This window comes from Nilaparvata lugens, chromosome 7 (assembly GCF_014356525.2).
Source record: "Nilaparvata lugens isolate BPH chromosome 7, ASM1435652v1, whole genome shotgun sequence".
In the NCBI taxonomy this organism is placed as follows: domain Eukaryota; kingdom Metazoa; phylum Arthropoda; class Insecta; order Hemiptera; family Delphacidae; genus Nilaparvata; species Nilaparvata lugens.
In genome coordinates, this window is record NC_052510.1 from 10354590 (window position 1) to 10370243 (window position 15654).

General features: G+C 33.6%; 1 protein-coding gene across 1 annotated transcript in view; it reads right to left on the minus strand.

Moving 5' to 3' along the window:
- LOC111055743 overlaps window positions 1-15446 on the minus strand; it is a 222436-nt gene extending 206990 nt beyond the window's left edge. The window contains exon 1 of the mRNA XM_039433651.1: window positions 15142-15446. The gene's annotated coding sequence lies outside the window, so the exon portion shown is untranslated. The remainder of the gene's footprint in view (window positions 1-15141) is intronic.
- Window positions 15447-15654: the final 208 nt, after the last annotated feature.

Sequence of the window (15654 nt, forward strand, 5' to 3'; positions counted from 1 at the left end):
CGTGTTTATATTTTACAGCTGGCAATACGTCAGCTAATGAATTTCGGGGATGAGATATTTTGATTTTCCACAGACCATGTGCGTCTCACTCACATTTTTATCATCCACAGACGACGAAAGTCTCAGCTGTTTTTTCATGGATGAATTATCCTTTTAATGTCCTTCAGCGAGTTTTCCCAGGATGAGATCTAGTGCAATCGAATTTTTATATCATAAACCTACTATGTTCAAATTTCGTGAAAATCGTTAGAGTCGTTTTCGAGATCCGTTAAACATAAATAACCAGATATAAAAATAACCAAATATAAATGACCAAATATAAAAATATACACAGAAATTGCTCGCTTAATACAATAGGATAGTGTATGGATTGTTAGTAACTCAGGAAATACTAGACAAAGTGTCACTGTGACATGTTCTATTGTAAATTAGAGTGATTAGGCCCAATCTGAGATTTAATCGTCGATAAAAAATTTCAATAAATGGTTTTTGAAGGAAGAAATCTGATGTTTGATAAACAAAACCGCCATTTATTTCTACTGAAACAAATATCTCTTATTGATTCGTTCTTACGAATTCTATTCATTCTATTCATGAACTTTGAACTTTAAATTTCTTTAGTAAGAACATAACCTATTTTTTCGGACATTTCATTATTTATCAAAATTTGGGAACATAATAGTTTTGGACTATGCCTGCTGTTCTATCCCGATCATATTTGTAATTATATCAACGAATAAATAAATAATAAATATTCTTCTTACCCAGCATTTCCTTGTCTAATGTAAGGGAAGGTGGGAAGGTTCAATATTCTCTCGTTGTATGAGATGGTAATTCAGATTTCCTATAATTCAGTCCATCAACTGTGGATTGCTCCTGTTAGAGGCACAAATCCAAAAAGATTCAGACAAAGATTAATATTTCTTCTCTCAGTTACCCTGAATATCTGCAAGTGAGTAAAATTAATCCTCAATTTCAACATGCTAATCGAACGTTCCTCATCATGAATTTTCATTATCGTATCCAAATTTCTTGGATAAATCTGCGTTGATTTTCCATGTTCAAATAAAATAAAACTATTCATACAGCAGAACATTTTATAAGTTAATTCATTTCTATTCCAAGGACTTATTGGAGTTAATCAGCATTCGAATTACATGTTACATCCTCAATTAAATTGTATTCACCCTGACAGTCATCTGTTTTATAAATTTGCTCCATATCTGCTTGCCTAACCGAGAATTATGGTATCTGTTTTTTTTTTGCAATAGTGGAGCATCACGATGTGGAATGAGGAAGATTGTCCGACAAAAATTGTTATTGGAATCTTGTTTATCACGCCGACAATATCCCTTGTTGATGACTAGTGCATTTCTTCAACCAGCCGCAAAAAGTGATGAGATTATGACAAGATGAGAAAGATGAAAAGTGTTGAGTAGCGAGGACAAGTGGATGGGAAAATTGGGAAAACAGATTGATAGGTTGAGGGGGTTGGAAAAACTCTTACGGTATTAATTTGCATGTATATTTAACGGTGTAGGGTAACGGTTGAATGCACGTCGTTGAGTGGAGTATCGTATCAGCCATGTATAATTATAATTTCATCCGGTGGCAGTTTTCGATCTAGTCATTCCTCATTCTCTGATCCATTCTTTATTTTCTCGACGTTCTCCATTATTTCTTGCCGCACGATTCTTGTTCGTCTCGCTTCTCCTTCTCTTCCTCCTCCTCCACCAACACCTCCTCGTCCTCCTCCACCCTACCACTCCACCTCCTCCTCATCCTACCCCTCCAACTATCATCACTTCTTTCTGCAAACAACCGGCTTGCGCCGTTTTTGTCGATAGATCGATCCATCGATTTTTTCACCATCGACTATTGGTAATCCCCTTTTTAGTGCTTCTCTGATCCGACAGTGAACTTATTCGACTTCTGTGATCGATTCTGATACGCTTCCCTGATGAGCAAACTGCATTCAAGGCTGCAAGAGCTGCGTTTTTTTATCTTGAACTGCATATTGCATTTACGTAGGTTTCATTGATAATAACCTACAAATACCTCTGTTGTTGTAGATTTGTAATTAGAATTAGCCTCTTGAAGTTTGTGTAGTTCATAGAATTGTTGGGGAACTGATTGAGGAAGTCATTTAAAGCTGAAATTACTGTGTGTTTTTATCTTGAACTGCATATTGCATTTTCGTAGGTTTCATTGATAATAACCTATAAATCCCTCTGTTGTTGCAGAATTGGAATGACAATTAGCCTGTTGACATTTGTGTAGTTCTTAGAATTTTTTAGGAACTGATTGAGAAAGCATGTTTTCGAGGAACCTCAGTTTCGTGAAGAGGAGATTATTTAATCAAACTATGGAGAAGCAAGAATTAGAATGAAATATGTTATTGAGGAATTCAAAGATGAGTCTATAATTAAGGAGAAACAGGAATTTGGATGAGAAATAATATGGTGAACAATCTTCAGTGAAAGAGAATGAAACTGAAAAAAAATACAAAATAAGATACTCAGGAGAGAATAATGAGGAAGACGGATATTTTTGGTGTAGTTAGAGAGAAAGATTGTTGGGCAAATGACGAATCTAGAAATAAATTACTAGAGGAGATTCGTAATACGTTGCTATGAAGATAGGGCTCATGAGGTGTTTGACGAAGAAAATGAGATAATCTCAATTTCATACCAGATGTTTGATGGATTTCAATGTAAAATGGGTGGATGAAGGCTTCTTATTCCGGGGATGAATAGTTGGAACTATTCTTCTCTATCCTTTTTCATATCCATCCAGTTCCTACAATGAATTCACGATGCATAAATCCATCTTTGTCTTAAACTTATCCGTATTCTCATGTGATTTGCCAGTGGCAAATTGGCAAACAAATGCCTATAAAAATCTTGAAGAAAATCACATTCTCAATATAGCCTACTCATTTTTATACTTATTTAATGTCGCAAAATATAATGTTGAGAATATAGATAATAATAAAATCGGTGACAGTAACAGTTAAGTAAAAACGTGAATGAACCGAATTAATTTATTGAACGCGAAAAGCTCACCATTATTTACACCTCGACAACAGTTGCATGGTTGAAGGCTACAATAACACTTCTATAATGAACTGGAGCTCGGACTTGAAATGCTGGTAAGGTGAAGAGGAGGGGAATCATTTAAAACAGTCAGCATTCTTTGAATAGGAAGAATTCAGATTGTTTTTATAAGAAATGCTGGCATGGCATACTTGATAATGGCCGTTAATATGTCGTGACTGAATAATTTTAAAATGGTACTCAGATTTATATTTTTATTTATATTTAAAAGTAGCCCTAAAGAAAAAAAATACAATACTGCCATGGGTATGCTCAATATAGTTTTCCTGAGGTGCGACTCCAACTGGCAGCATGGGCTAAATGGGAAGCATTGAGTTTGTTCTTTGAGGAATGCAGACAGTTTAAAGTGGATCTCGCTAGAGTATATATATATACCAGTAGTAGTGATAGTAGTTGGAGGACGTGTGTCGTACCAATGTTAACATAGCAAAGTCGATGACCCCTCGCCATGCCCATGAGTATACCTGTATGCAAGATATCAGCTGTATATTGTAAATAGCAGCTTGTTGACGGCAGTAAGTTACTACTGTGCTTGCAAGTCTCGTTTTCGAATTGTGAGGACTTTGTTCTATTTTTTGGACAATAGTAGAGTGGGTGGCGACCTGCCGTCTGGAACCTAGAAACGAAATTGGTCAACTATTTTTAGAGAATTTCACTTGCGGGAAGTTTTTGTGAGATTGCTCCTATTTCTCTGAAATGTCCACTAATTGTTGTAGCCTAGCTTTTGGATCTTATATACGAATTATTGAAAATATAATTTTCGGAATCAGTAAGAAGATATGTTTTATTTAACTCTATCTGAATCTTGTTCAATCCCAATTAAGCGAGCAATTTCTGTATTTTTGTATTTGGTTATTTATATTTATTTATGGCTATTTATGTCTAACGGATCTCGAAAGCAGCTCTAACGATTTTCACGAAATTTGGAACATAGTAGGTTTATGATATAAAAATTTTATTGCACTATAGGTCTCATCTCTGGAAAAACTCGCTGAACGACATTAAAAGGATCATCCTTGGAAAAACAGCTGAGACTTTCGTCGTCTGTGGATGATAAAAAAGTGCGTCTGTGGAAAATCAAAATTTCTCATCCCCGAAATTCATAAGCTGACGTATGGATCAGCTGTGAATATTATAAACACGATCATTTAAAGAATTGTGTTCTGTTTATCAGCAATAAATAAAAATAACGAGCGAAGCTCGGTGCCAAGATATTTATTTTATAAAATTGAAGGATGAATAAGATCTTGATAATCATATTGAGAACGTGGCTTATGATACGTACTCTCCAAATTTAAATTTTGCATCCCCATAATTTTTTCTGTATTAGCATTAGTTTTCACATGGGAGAAGTCATCTCATGGGAACTTGAGTGAATTATTTAAGTCGATGATTATCTTAAGTGAGTTGACTAGCTCAGTTATAAAATTAATCTGAATTATTATTGGACCACTGACGTGACTTGAGTGTATCATTCAGGTGAATGACTATTTTAAGTTTGTCAACTGGCTCAGGTGTAAAATTAGGATCACTGACGTGACTATAAGAACTGGTCTTGTGTAGTGATTTATCGAAGATGTGCTTAATATTTTGATATTTATTTATTTATTAATTGATAGATATAATATCATTCTCAACCATGAGTGATTGGGGAAGGAACTATAGGATCAATCTGTATTGATAAAAATCACCGAAGTCTTCGATTGACACGTTTAAATGGATGAATATTCATCAATATATATATTAAATATAAATATAATATTAGGCTGTAGACATGAATGAATGAATGATGGTTCGTATTGATTTATCTCCAACTCAAATTTGAGGAAGTAGTTTATTCTATTTGCATATATAACAAACAAGATTAACCTTATCCTTCAATGGAAATAAGTAATAGTTTTGAGAAATTAATGATTCAATGTTCCTCATATCAACTGGAACGTTGGACAAGATTGAATCCATGTACACTACAAGAAGTCATCACTTATATTTCCAGACTCTGCTCATTTCAAGAATGTATTTGAAGTGTTATTTTATTTTGATTATGAACGATGCACTGAGATAGATGCACTCACATGATCTTGTGCAATGATTTATCGAAGATGGGCTTGATGTATTGATTCGAACCACGGAAGTCCTTGATTGGCACATATAAATGAATTACTATTAGACATGAGTGAATGATGATTGATATTGCTTCATCTTTAACTTTGATTTGAGGAAGTAGTCCGGTCTATTTGCATACATAACAAACAAGATGAACAACTTATCCTACAATGCAAATAAATAATAGTTTTGGGAAATTGATGATCCAATGTTCCTCATATCAACTGGAACGTTGGACAAGATTGAATTCATGTCCACTACAAGAAGTCATTTCTTATGTTCCTGGACTATGTTCATTAAATTTCAAGAATCCATTTAGAGTCTGGTTTAATTTTGATAATAAACGATGATCACTCAGATAGTTTAAATGAAAAATGAGGTTGATGAAATTAAAACTTTCTCACAGCTGTCGAGTTTGGTTAGTTTATTTCCTGTCATGCTCCTCCATTCGAGTTTCCTGTTTGTGTTTGAAGTCACTCCTGATATGTAGGAGTATTTTTTTTTCAGTTGTAGATGACCCAGAAAATGTCGACCACCTGGATTTGACATCGCAACTTTCATGAATGGATGAGTGACACACTCATAAAACTAGTCTGCGGAATAACAGGCATATTTTTTATAATTTTGATGGGAAGTAACAATGTGAAAAAGACATACAACCCAGTGCAATGAGAAAGGAGATTAGAATCAAAACAATTTATCTTCTTTCCGGAAAAGGGAATTTCGAGAATGTTAATCTGGAGAAAGATATATTGAATCTTGAAAGCAGCTATAATTGAAATTGATTTCAATTATGATTAAATAGAAATTGGGGTAGAAAAGGAGCAGACGTTTCAGTCTGTAATGACTGAACACAAGACAATATTCTTTAATATGTTGATACAAGTGAGAAAAACTACTATAGTGAGGTCCACGTTGTAATGGCAGTGTTTGATTTGCAATAGCATTGCTATCCTTGTCTATCATTCAACAAAGCGGATAGCGCTGTCTCTTCCTCGCTTTGCTCTGTTGCCAAATCGTCTTTTAACAATGTAGAAATAAAAATTAATTAACAAAATATCCAATCTTAATTATGAAAATTCATTATAAAATTATTGAAAAATATAATTTCTTGCTTAATAGAATATAATTGATTATTTAAACGATGATGAACGATTAATATTACATCAATGAACCTGTATGAGCTACCTTCTAGGTAGAAGGCATTGACAAGACCGAGGATCGGCAACGTTGTTTCCCATCTTTCTCCACTGCCATTATAATATAGACCTCACTATAGTCTCTGTGGATAGAATATGTGCTATTTCAAATAACCATGTTAAAGAAGGGTATTTGCATTTTACAATTTATAGAAATTGGCGAAAATACTATTCTAAATTGGAAACACAAATATAAATTCCCAACCACTCTTCAATATCATTTAACTTTTATCTTGTTTACAACTTGTTTACAAGTTGAAGACAGGTAAAGATGTGGCTGGTTAAGCCATGGAACCTAGTATGTACTGTTGTAAAGCTTTTAATATAATAATTGAAAGTTTTTGACAATTTGTATTTGTGTATTCTTTATGGAGAAATACTACAAAATCACGCACAAAACAACTTTAATGTAAATTATATTATATATAAATATATAAATTATTCAATTTTTTAAATAAATATTAATAATTGGGTACAATAATTCTATTTTATAAATATAAGAAAGTAGCCCTGAGTTCATACATTTTAAATAAATATTATACATTTTTTCCCAAAGATGTTTCATCAGTTGAATGCTTCGAAATCACAAGACATTCTTTCCATGATTTTGAATTCTGTTTGATATGAGGAAATGAGGAATTGAAATTTGATAGTAATCTTCAAATTTTCAAAGAGGTTAATGATCCATGTTATTAAACCACAGTCTTAAAATATTATTTTTATAAATCATTCAAGAAATAAGGATAAGTCATAGACATCTCTTGAACAGAATTATTACACCGCACTCCAGAGGCTGCAACATTCTCTCGTTGTACGTAAGTGGAACAGGTCAAAATTCCGATATTAAACCCCATAAATTTAATCCGGAAATAAAATTGTGTACGATAGAACGACAGGTATGCGTGTACTTTTATAGCCGCTCAACCTGGTTACCGAGATGGGCTCATTGAAAGACGGCAGGCAGCACAGTCTGCGGTGAATTAAAATCGGGGCCAGTGAGGACAATAATGGCTGGAGATTGCTCGGCCGACAAAATCATAATTTATTGGCCATCACTCTTGGCTGCAAGTGCGCATGCGTATAAAACGGTAATGGAACTACTAAACAGCAATAATCATTCCATAATCTTCTCTCTCTCACACTCAGCTGTCAGCTAGCCCTGATATCAATACTGAACCGTTAAATTTATCCTTGTTTCTTTCAGTCGAAATTATATATGAACACTTTTTCCACCTACACGATGTTCCCATACTCGTCAATTGTTCCAATTCTTGCTTCGTTCTGCTTGTATGTATCAATCAAACCTACTGTCAATCGGTTTTTAAAACTAGGCGCGTGATTGGGTAATTGACAGAAGTGGGTGGCACCAAGGATAGTATATAATATATAAACTATATATAGCTATACTATACTGTACTATATACTAAGTACTATTCTTGGGTAGGCACGTCGTGTTTTTGAAATCAACATATCATACTCTCGTTTGTTACATGTGTGGCTTACTTTCAGTGATATTTTCATAGAGGCTGTGGGAATTCAGAATGCCAGCTTCTGGAATTCAATTGGAAGATCATGAAATCAGTAGATTGTTCAAGCATGAATGAGTGTTGAAAACATTAATCTCGAATCACATTTGATTCTCTTCTATGAGAAAGTCGTGACCATCATAATATTAGTGATAATTTTAGGTGTTGTTGAATATTAGTTGATCGGTTAGGAGGTCAATTCAAAAGTTAGACTTCGGTTACTCATCCTACTTCTATATAAGTGAGTTTTCTGCTCTTCATTTCTCAACCCATCTAAACTTCCCAAGTAAATAATGTATTGAATACTCGTTGGATACATGCCATTTATTTATAAAAAAGAAAAGCTACAAGCATTATTTTTTGTTCTTTATTTCTCAACCCATCTAAACTTCCCAAGTAAATAATGTATTGAATACTCGTTGGATACATGCCATTTATTTATAAAAAAGAAAAGCTACAAGCATTATTTTTTGTTCTTTATTTCTCAACCCATCTAAACTTCCCAAGTAAATAATGTATTGAATACTCGTTGGATACATGCCATTTATTTATAAAAAAGAAAAGCTACAAGCATTATTTTTTGTTCTTTATTTCTCAACCCATCTAAACTTCCCAAGTATATAATATATTGAATACTCGTTGGATACATTATATTAAATTATTTATTCATAAAAAACAAGGAAGACTACAGGCATTACGCTCAAAACAGTCTTCATTATTATTTACAATCAAATCAAGCAAACAAGTTACTAAGAAAAATTAAAGTTATAATGAATTAAAATATATTATTATTAAATAAGAATACTAATAAATTGTCAAAAACCACAGATTTAATTGATAGTTTCTAACTTCAATTAAATCTGTGGTTTTTGACAATTTATTAGTCTTCTCATTTAATATGAATAATTACCACAATATCAACTTCTCAACTACACAAGAAATATATTATTATTATATGATTGTGTTTCTTTCCTGGATAAGCTTTACAATGTTAAAAATTTGACATCCCCTTCTCAGTATCAATTCTTGAGAATATAAGAAACTACACTACACTACAGGTTTGCTCATTGATCTATGCTACAAAAATTTGTGGGATTTACAGAATCAATAATAAATATTAATGAGTGCTCTGTGGTATATGATGTTCTCCTGGACTAGATTTATTTTCTTGTATTGTACTTTCAAGTCCTTAATAAGTTCACCTAATTTTGACACTTGCTACTCCCAAACAGAAACTATAGAATGTAATAACATTCTAGAGTAATATAGACAATATAGAGTAATATAACATATTAGAGTAATAGAATGTAATTACATCCTATCCTCACTGCTCCCAAGTCCCTAATAAGTTCACCTAATTTTGACTCTATTACCCTTGCTACTTTAAAATAAGATCTAGCTCTTCTACAGGAGTAAAAGTTCCTACTAAATTGCTTCTGTGATGTTGGGTAGAGAATATAAATGGAAAATAAATAATATAAGTGAGAGAGAGAAGGAATGCAGTATTTCTAATGAGTTGAAGAGAGGGCGGTATGCTTTCCGACTTTTTCAAGTAGTATTACTTGAAATTACGATGTTATTAAATGTTCCAGTGAGCTAAACGCCTTCTTCTAGCAGGTTAATGGTCTATGAAAGTTACTAATGAGTCAACCGGCTTTTCAAATAGCTTATATTTGCCGGTAATTAACAACATCATACAATTCTTTTCAACAAGAACGTTTTTAACGCTCGGTGTTAAAAAATTTTCATCTCGTAGGTAGACCTGCTGTAAACCTTTGTACTAATTTATATTTTATTTGATCTTCATTCCCATCCAGACCTCGAAATAGTGGGATATTTTGAAAATCGACTGTAGTATTATGAATTGAATTTATTGAATGACCTTAGAGCCAATTTGTAGTTGGAGATGTTCATGAATGCAGCTCCGTTCAACCACATTTATCTCTCAGAATCTTTCTTCAGCTTGACTTTGTGGAATGCTGTAACCTTGTAGCTTACTCTTCCAGGAAATAGTTTGTTGTTGGTTATTGAACTTGAAACTCACAATTTTTTTGTAAAGTGTACACCAATAATGTACAGTATATCAGCTTGAAAAATTGTATACAAACTACGCTGAAGACTCGATAGGACTTGAAAAAGTAAACATTACTGGAGGTTTTTGTTTCTTCCTGACATTACGGTGTAGGATTCACAGAAAATCATTGAGAACTGTTGTACAATAGATAACGATCTGAAATAATACAGTATGACAAGTATTATTGGCTCGTTTAATGCAAAGGAGCATGGAAAATAGTTTCTCCTCTGACTTGAGTCCAGAATCTTTGTTAAAATTCCACATCATTATGAATGGGATTCCAAATGACATGATGAATTGTTAGAAATGCAAATTCATAAGTGATTCTCGAGGAAAATTCATAAGTAATTCTCGAGGTCTAGTGTACTCATCCAATAGTTTTGGCTGGGATCATTGATACTGATGAAGGGGAGGGGAATGGACCGCTACGAATTAATCTAGAATACATAGCTCTAGATTCTAGAATTCTTATGAATAAAAATATAAATCCTCTTCTTATATATGCCCTCTTCTAGGGTACTGAGATCTATATTTTATTTATATTAAAAGTTACCCTAAAGATGTAAGACAATAAAATGGCGAATCATCTAGAATTCTTCTATAAATTCCAGAGTCCTTGATACAATTATATAGTTAACTATAATATGGTCAACTATTGTCAGCCTTCATATGCAAACTATTCATTTGACTTGAACTGCATCACCTATGGGAGCAGAAAAACGAATTTTTCAGCCAAAATATGTTCAAGGGAGATATGGTCCTTTGAGAAATTCTAAATAAGTCATGTTTGCAATATTTACTATTCACTGCACAATATTTACAATTCACATATCATGTTATTTATATCAATTTAGGAACATCTGAATTCAAAAGAATGGTTTATATATATATATATATATATATATATATATTATATATATATATATATATATATATATATATATATATATATATCAGACAAGAGTCCGACACAATAATACAATATTTCAATTATCTGTGCTCTATTTGATAATCAGACTATGTTTGGTCTTTGGATGATAAAAAACATTTTTCTAATAGTTTACATTCTTCTAATTTTTTAAAAAGTGAAATTATTATTTTTTTTCTATAATGAATCACAGATTGGGAGAGAAAAACTAAGAATACCTTGTACTATTTCTCTCCCAAATTTGTGGAAATCTAGATGACATAACCTCATTTGGACTTTTAATGTTACCCAAATTTGGGAGAGAAATAGTACAAGGTATTCTTAGTTTTCTCTCCCAATCTGTGATTCATTGTAAAAAAATAATGATAATAATTTCACTTTTTATAAAATTGGAAGAATGTAAACTATTAGAAAAATGTTTTCTATCATCCAAAGACCAAAAATAGTCTAATTATCCAAATAGAGCACAGATAGCTCAAATATTGTGTTATTGTGTCGGACTCTTGTCTGATCAAGTAACCATGCTCAAGAGAATTAATCAGTTGTCCTTGTTGATGCAGCATTGACCAGAGTGTGTCTACAGTTGGTTAGTAAGTAAGTAACTGTAAATGACTTTGGTAACGCCGGTGCGTTCTAAACTCTAATAATTCAAGTCTAACTGTAGCCAGAACCTCCTTACTTCCTTCCTTTCTTATCCTTTTGCCACATCCTTTCTTGCGGCAGGATAACTTCATTATTGCCGCTCGCTAAGATTAGGCGGAATCATTGGTGAAAGGAAAATGTGCCTACAGAAAACCTACTGAGGACGGTGGACTCATTTTGTGCACCTGAATGGATATTCACGTGGTCCAGATTCAACGAAGAGAGTGAAAAACTATTTCATTTTATTGGTTTTATTTTTCGAATTAAAATCCATCTTCTAAAAGCATTGATCACACAGTTATAACTAGTAGTTCTGTGAACAATAGACCTCGCGCAGTTACAAACCTCAGCCTCCTCTGTCAGTCAATACTGTCCATCAGAGGAAATTCTGTCATGTCGGCGAGATATCGATGTGAAAACGACTAATGGCTGTTGGGGTTGGTGTTTTAACATCAAAAGCTAATCTCTTTCAAGACATATACTGGCAACAGGTCAGCCCGAGTTGAAAGCAGAGAAAGGTCGAGCTATGTTACTTTCAGTTATTAATTGCATGCGTCATTGCATGCAATTAATAATCTACTCGACAGCTGATTTATGATGAATAACTCCATAGTCTGATTTTTACGATATTGGCGTTCGAAGGAGACTCCCTTTGTATTATCCTTAAAATTCAAAATTTCACAAAATCTTATGTATACGTCGACGCCAAATTAAAAAAAGAACATATCTGTCAAATTTTATTAAAATCTATTGCTGCGTTTCCCCGTAAATGCTGAACATAAATAAAGAGAAATGCAAAACCGTCGACTTGAATCCTAGACTTCACTTCCCTCGGTCAATAAAGTACTCAATACGGAATGTTTGGGATCCCCCTTCAAAACTATATCCATCTGTGTGTAGGAAGAAATCTCTTATTGAGAAATATTCCTCTTGGAAATCTTAAAAGAGGGGAGGGGGAAAATTAATTCCCAACGTTAGTTCACTAAAAAAGTTGCACGTCTACTAACTTTGTTAATTCCAATATTGGAGATTCAATATCTAATTCATTGATTACCGGTGTTAATATAAATGTCTTGGTGTGCAATTCATAACTTACTTACTATGAAGTTGAAATTTAATCTTCTTAATTTTCAAATACATTTTGAGAAGAGCTGATTTAGATAGTTTCTATTGTTTAGGAGACTGCATTGTATGATTCTCTTCCAATCATGCATGAATTCTCTGATTGAAATGATCTTCATTCATGCATAATCTAATTAATTGATTTACGTGAATTATACTCAAGTATTATTGTATACTAGCAGGAAATCGGTGCTCCACAAGTGTCTATTTTAAAACTTGACAAACCAAAAACTTTACGTAATGAAATCTTGAAGAATTGAAAGTGGGCCTATGACCATCCTCGCGGTTAATTAAGAATCTATATGCAAAATTTCAAGTAAATCAATCCAGTAGTTCAGACGTGATGATGCGTCATTCGAGAATTTCCTATCCCGTACGTGTTTAAGCCAGTTATTTTCTTTATTATATATAGTATACATGACTCAAGCTATCAAGAAATACGAATAATACTCTTCAATATTAATGTCAAAGATAACTGTTTGCAATATTGCTCTAGAGATTCTAATTTATTCACGTACTATAACATTCTGAAAGTGATGCTCCATTTCTAGAGGTTGTGGGTTCATTGAAAAGTTGTAAAATTAATATCAGTATTATTGAAAATTGGATTTTTTATAAAGTATTCGATTGAAAATTCAGCAACAGAAAATATGAAAACTGTGAATATCACTAGTTCACTGGGAAAAGCATGTGAAAGAGAATACTCCTATATTATCAGATCTTCCTCACCTTTTTTACTGGTTCTTTGAACAAAATAAATGTATAGAACAATTCGAGTACAGAATAATGTTTATGTAGGTGTCATGCAAATGAATGCATTCATTCAATTCGTCGAATGAAGAACCCAGCAGTACAGCCTACGCACCAAGATGTGCTTGAAATTATGTAGTTGTTTCTCAACATTAATTTCTTAGCTTGCTAATGACTTCCTCTAATATCTCGCGAATATTGTCATGAATGTATCACTAAAAAATGTATTTTGTGAGGTGTTGAGTTCATTGCTCTCTTATTAGGCATGTGGGTGAGTTATTATAGTCCCACATTGGAATAATCGATTTCGTGAACTGATAAAATAGATTCATGAATAATCAATTTTCTTGCACCGGTTTTTCCTCCATTGGATCGAAACTGTCTGATGAAGCCTGATATTCTATACTAAGTAGCGTAGTTTTATGTCATGTCAATTGAATCTGGCAGAAATATACATCATGCTATGAAAAATTCATACAGAATTGGATGTAATTTGAATTAGTTATGGCTCAATATGTTATATCCATGAGTTAAGGAATTCGACAAAAAATTGAATCACAATTTTTAGGTACAACTGTAAGTTCGAATAGGGTTCTACAATGGGACAGTAAGCAATAATGTGCTTTCTTTGTATTTACCCCTCAAGTAATTTCAAATGATGAATTAGCGTCATAATATTTTATTTATATGAAATAGAGACATTGTGGAAAAGTTGGTTGTTTTCTCCTGGATGGTAAGAGTAACGCCTGGTTCCCACATGTTGTCAAAAATTCATTTTTCGTGCCTCGCATAAACTTAACAATCAACAATGTACTGCAATTATAATCCAATAAAGGAAGAAACGGTTATAATCTTCCTTGGAAAACGAAATTTGTCATAGTTCTTCTTGCACAGCAGATATCAAAGATCTGTTAATCTTTCATGTGGAGTGGAAAATTGCATTTGCATTTACCAATGAACAATCCAGTATTTTAGATATGTAACATTCCAATTAGAACAATAAAAATAATTATTGAATAAGCTTGTACAGTCCTATCTTCTATGTACAAAATTTAATCCAACTTGGAGTATTCTGTGAAGCAATGGAAGAGCTACATGTAAAATATCTACAGTTTCTCCCACCATTGATGTCACCGAGGGAGTTAAAGTCTCCACCACGCAATTAATACTCCCCACTGAATTAAAGTCACCAATCTTTTACTTATTTCATAATCCTTCTACACAAAAACAGCAGTAACATTTCAATAACAATAGGTCACAAACCTGTCAACTGTCAAAAATTAGTCATATCTCTGATGTATTTATTGTATTATTGTCTTCTTCTTCTTCCTTTCACGGTTAAGGAAGACTTCATTCACAGCATCATTGCCTGTTCCGAACCTCATAGTCTCTATAATCGGACCATCTTTTTCCATTGTACCATTGTATTATTGTATTATTGTCACTGTGTGACTTTTTTACTTGTATGACTTGAAATTGAAATGGATGAAATTTGAATTCAGATACATAAGATAAAGTAATATTTATCCATAATAAAGCACTGGGATATTATCTAAAAATATGACGAATTTATTAAAAATTCTAATTACAATTCGATGGCATATAGCCCAATCCACAAAAACACTGGTTTTAGCTTATAAATTGTCCAAAAGCAAGCTGACAACCAAAATTCACTCACCTTTTTCTAATGGCAGAAAGAATAAGCCCCAAAAACACCGGTAGTTGTTCAAAACCAGTCAACTGGCACTGCACTGCTTCGGCTAGTCCTAGGTAGTAGCTGGCACAAGTTGCAACTTTTGCAGGCCTGTCAGTAGGAAATGCAGTCCTTTAGTAGTCCTAGTAGGAAACACGAGCACGCGCACACTTCACACCACCTGGGTCTGTGTACTGCGTTTAGTATCGCCGCCGCGGTACTGTGTTTAGCCCGGCAAAAATAACGGATGAATGAGACTGTGACTGTGCGTCGTGACACTAGCAGAGGTGACTGGTGGATTGGACGCCGGTCGTTGGTCGTTTTATAATTTTCTCCCCACTTTGGACGCTGAGTCGCGTCGCCAGAAGCGCTACTGTCGGCTGGCGTGCGTCGCGACGCTGATGTGCCCTTGTGCCTTGAGATGTCTTCGGTGCAGCGACTTGCACTTGATCTTGCCATAAATCTTGACATTGGCACTGACTCTGCCTTCCGTCTGCC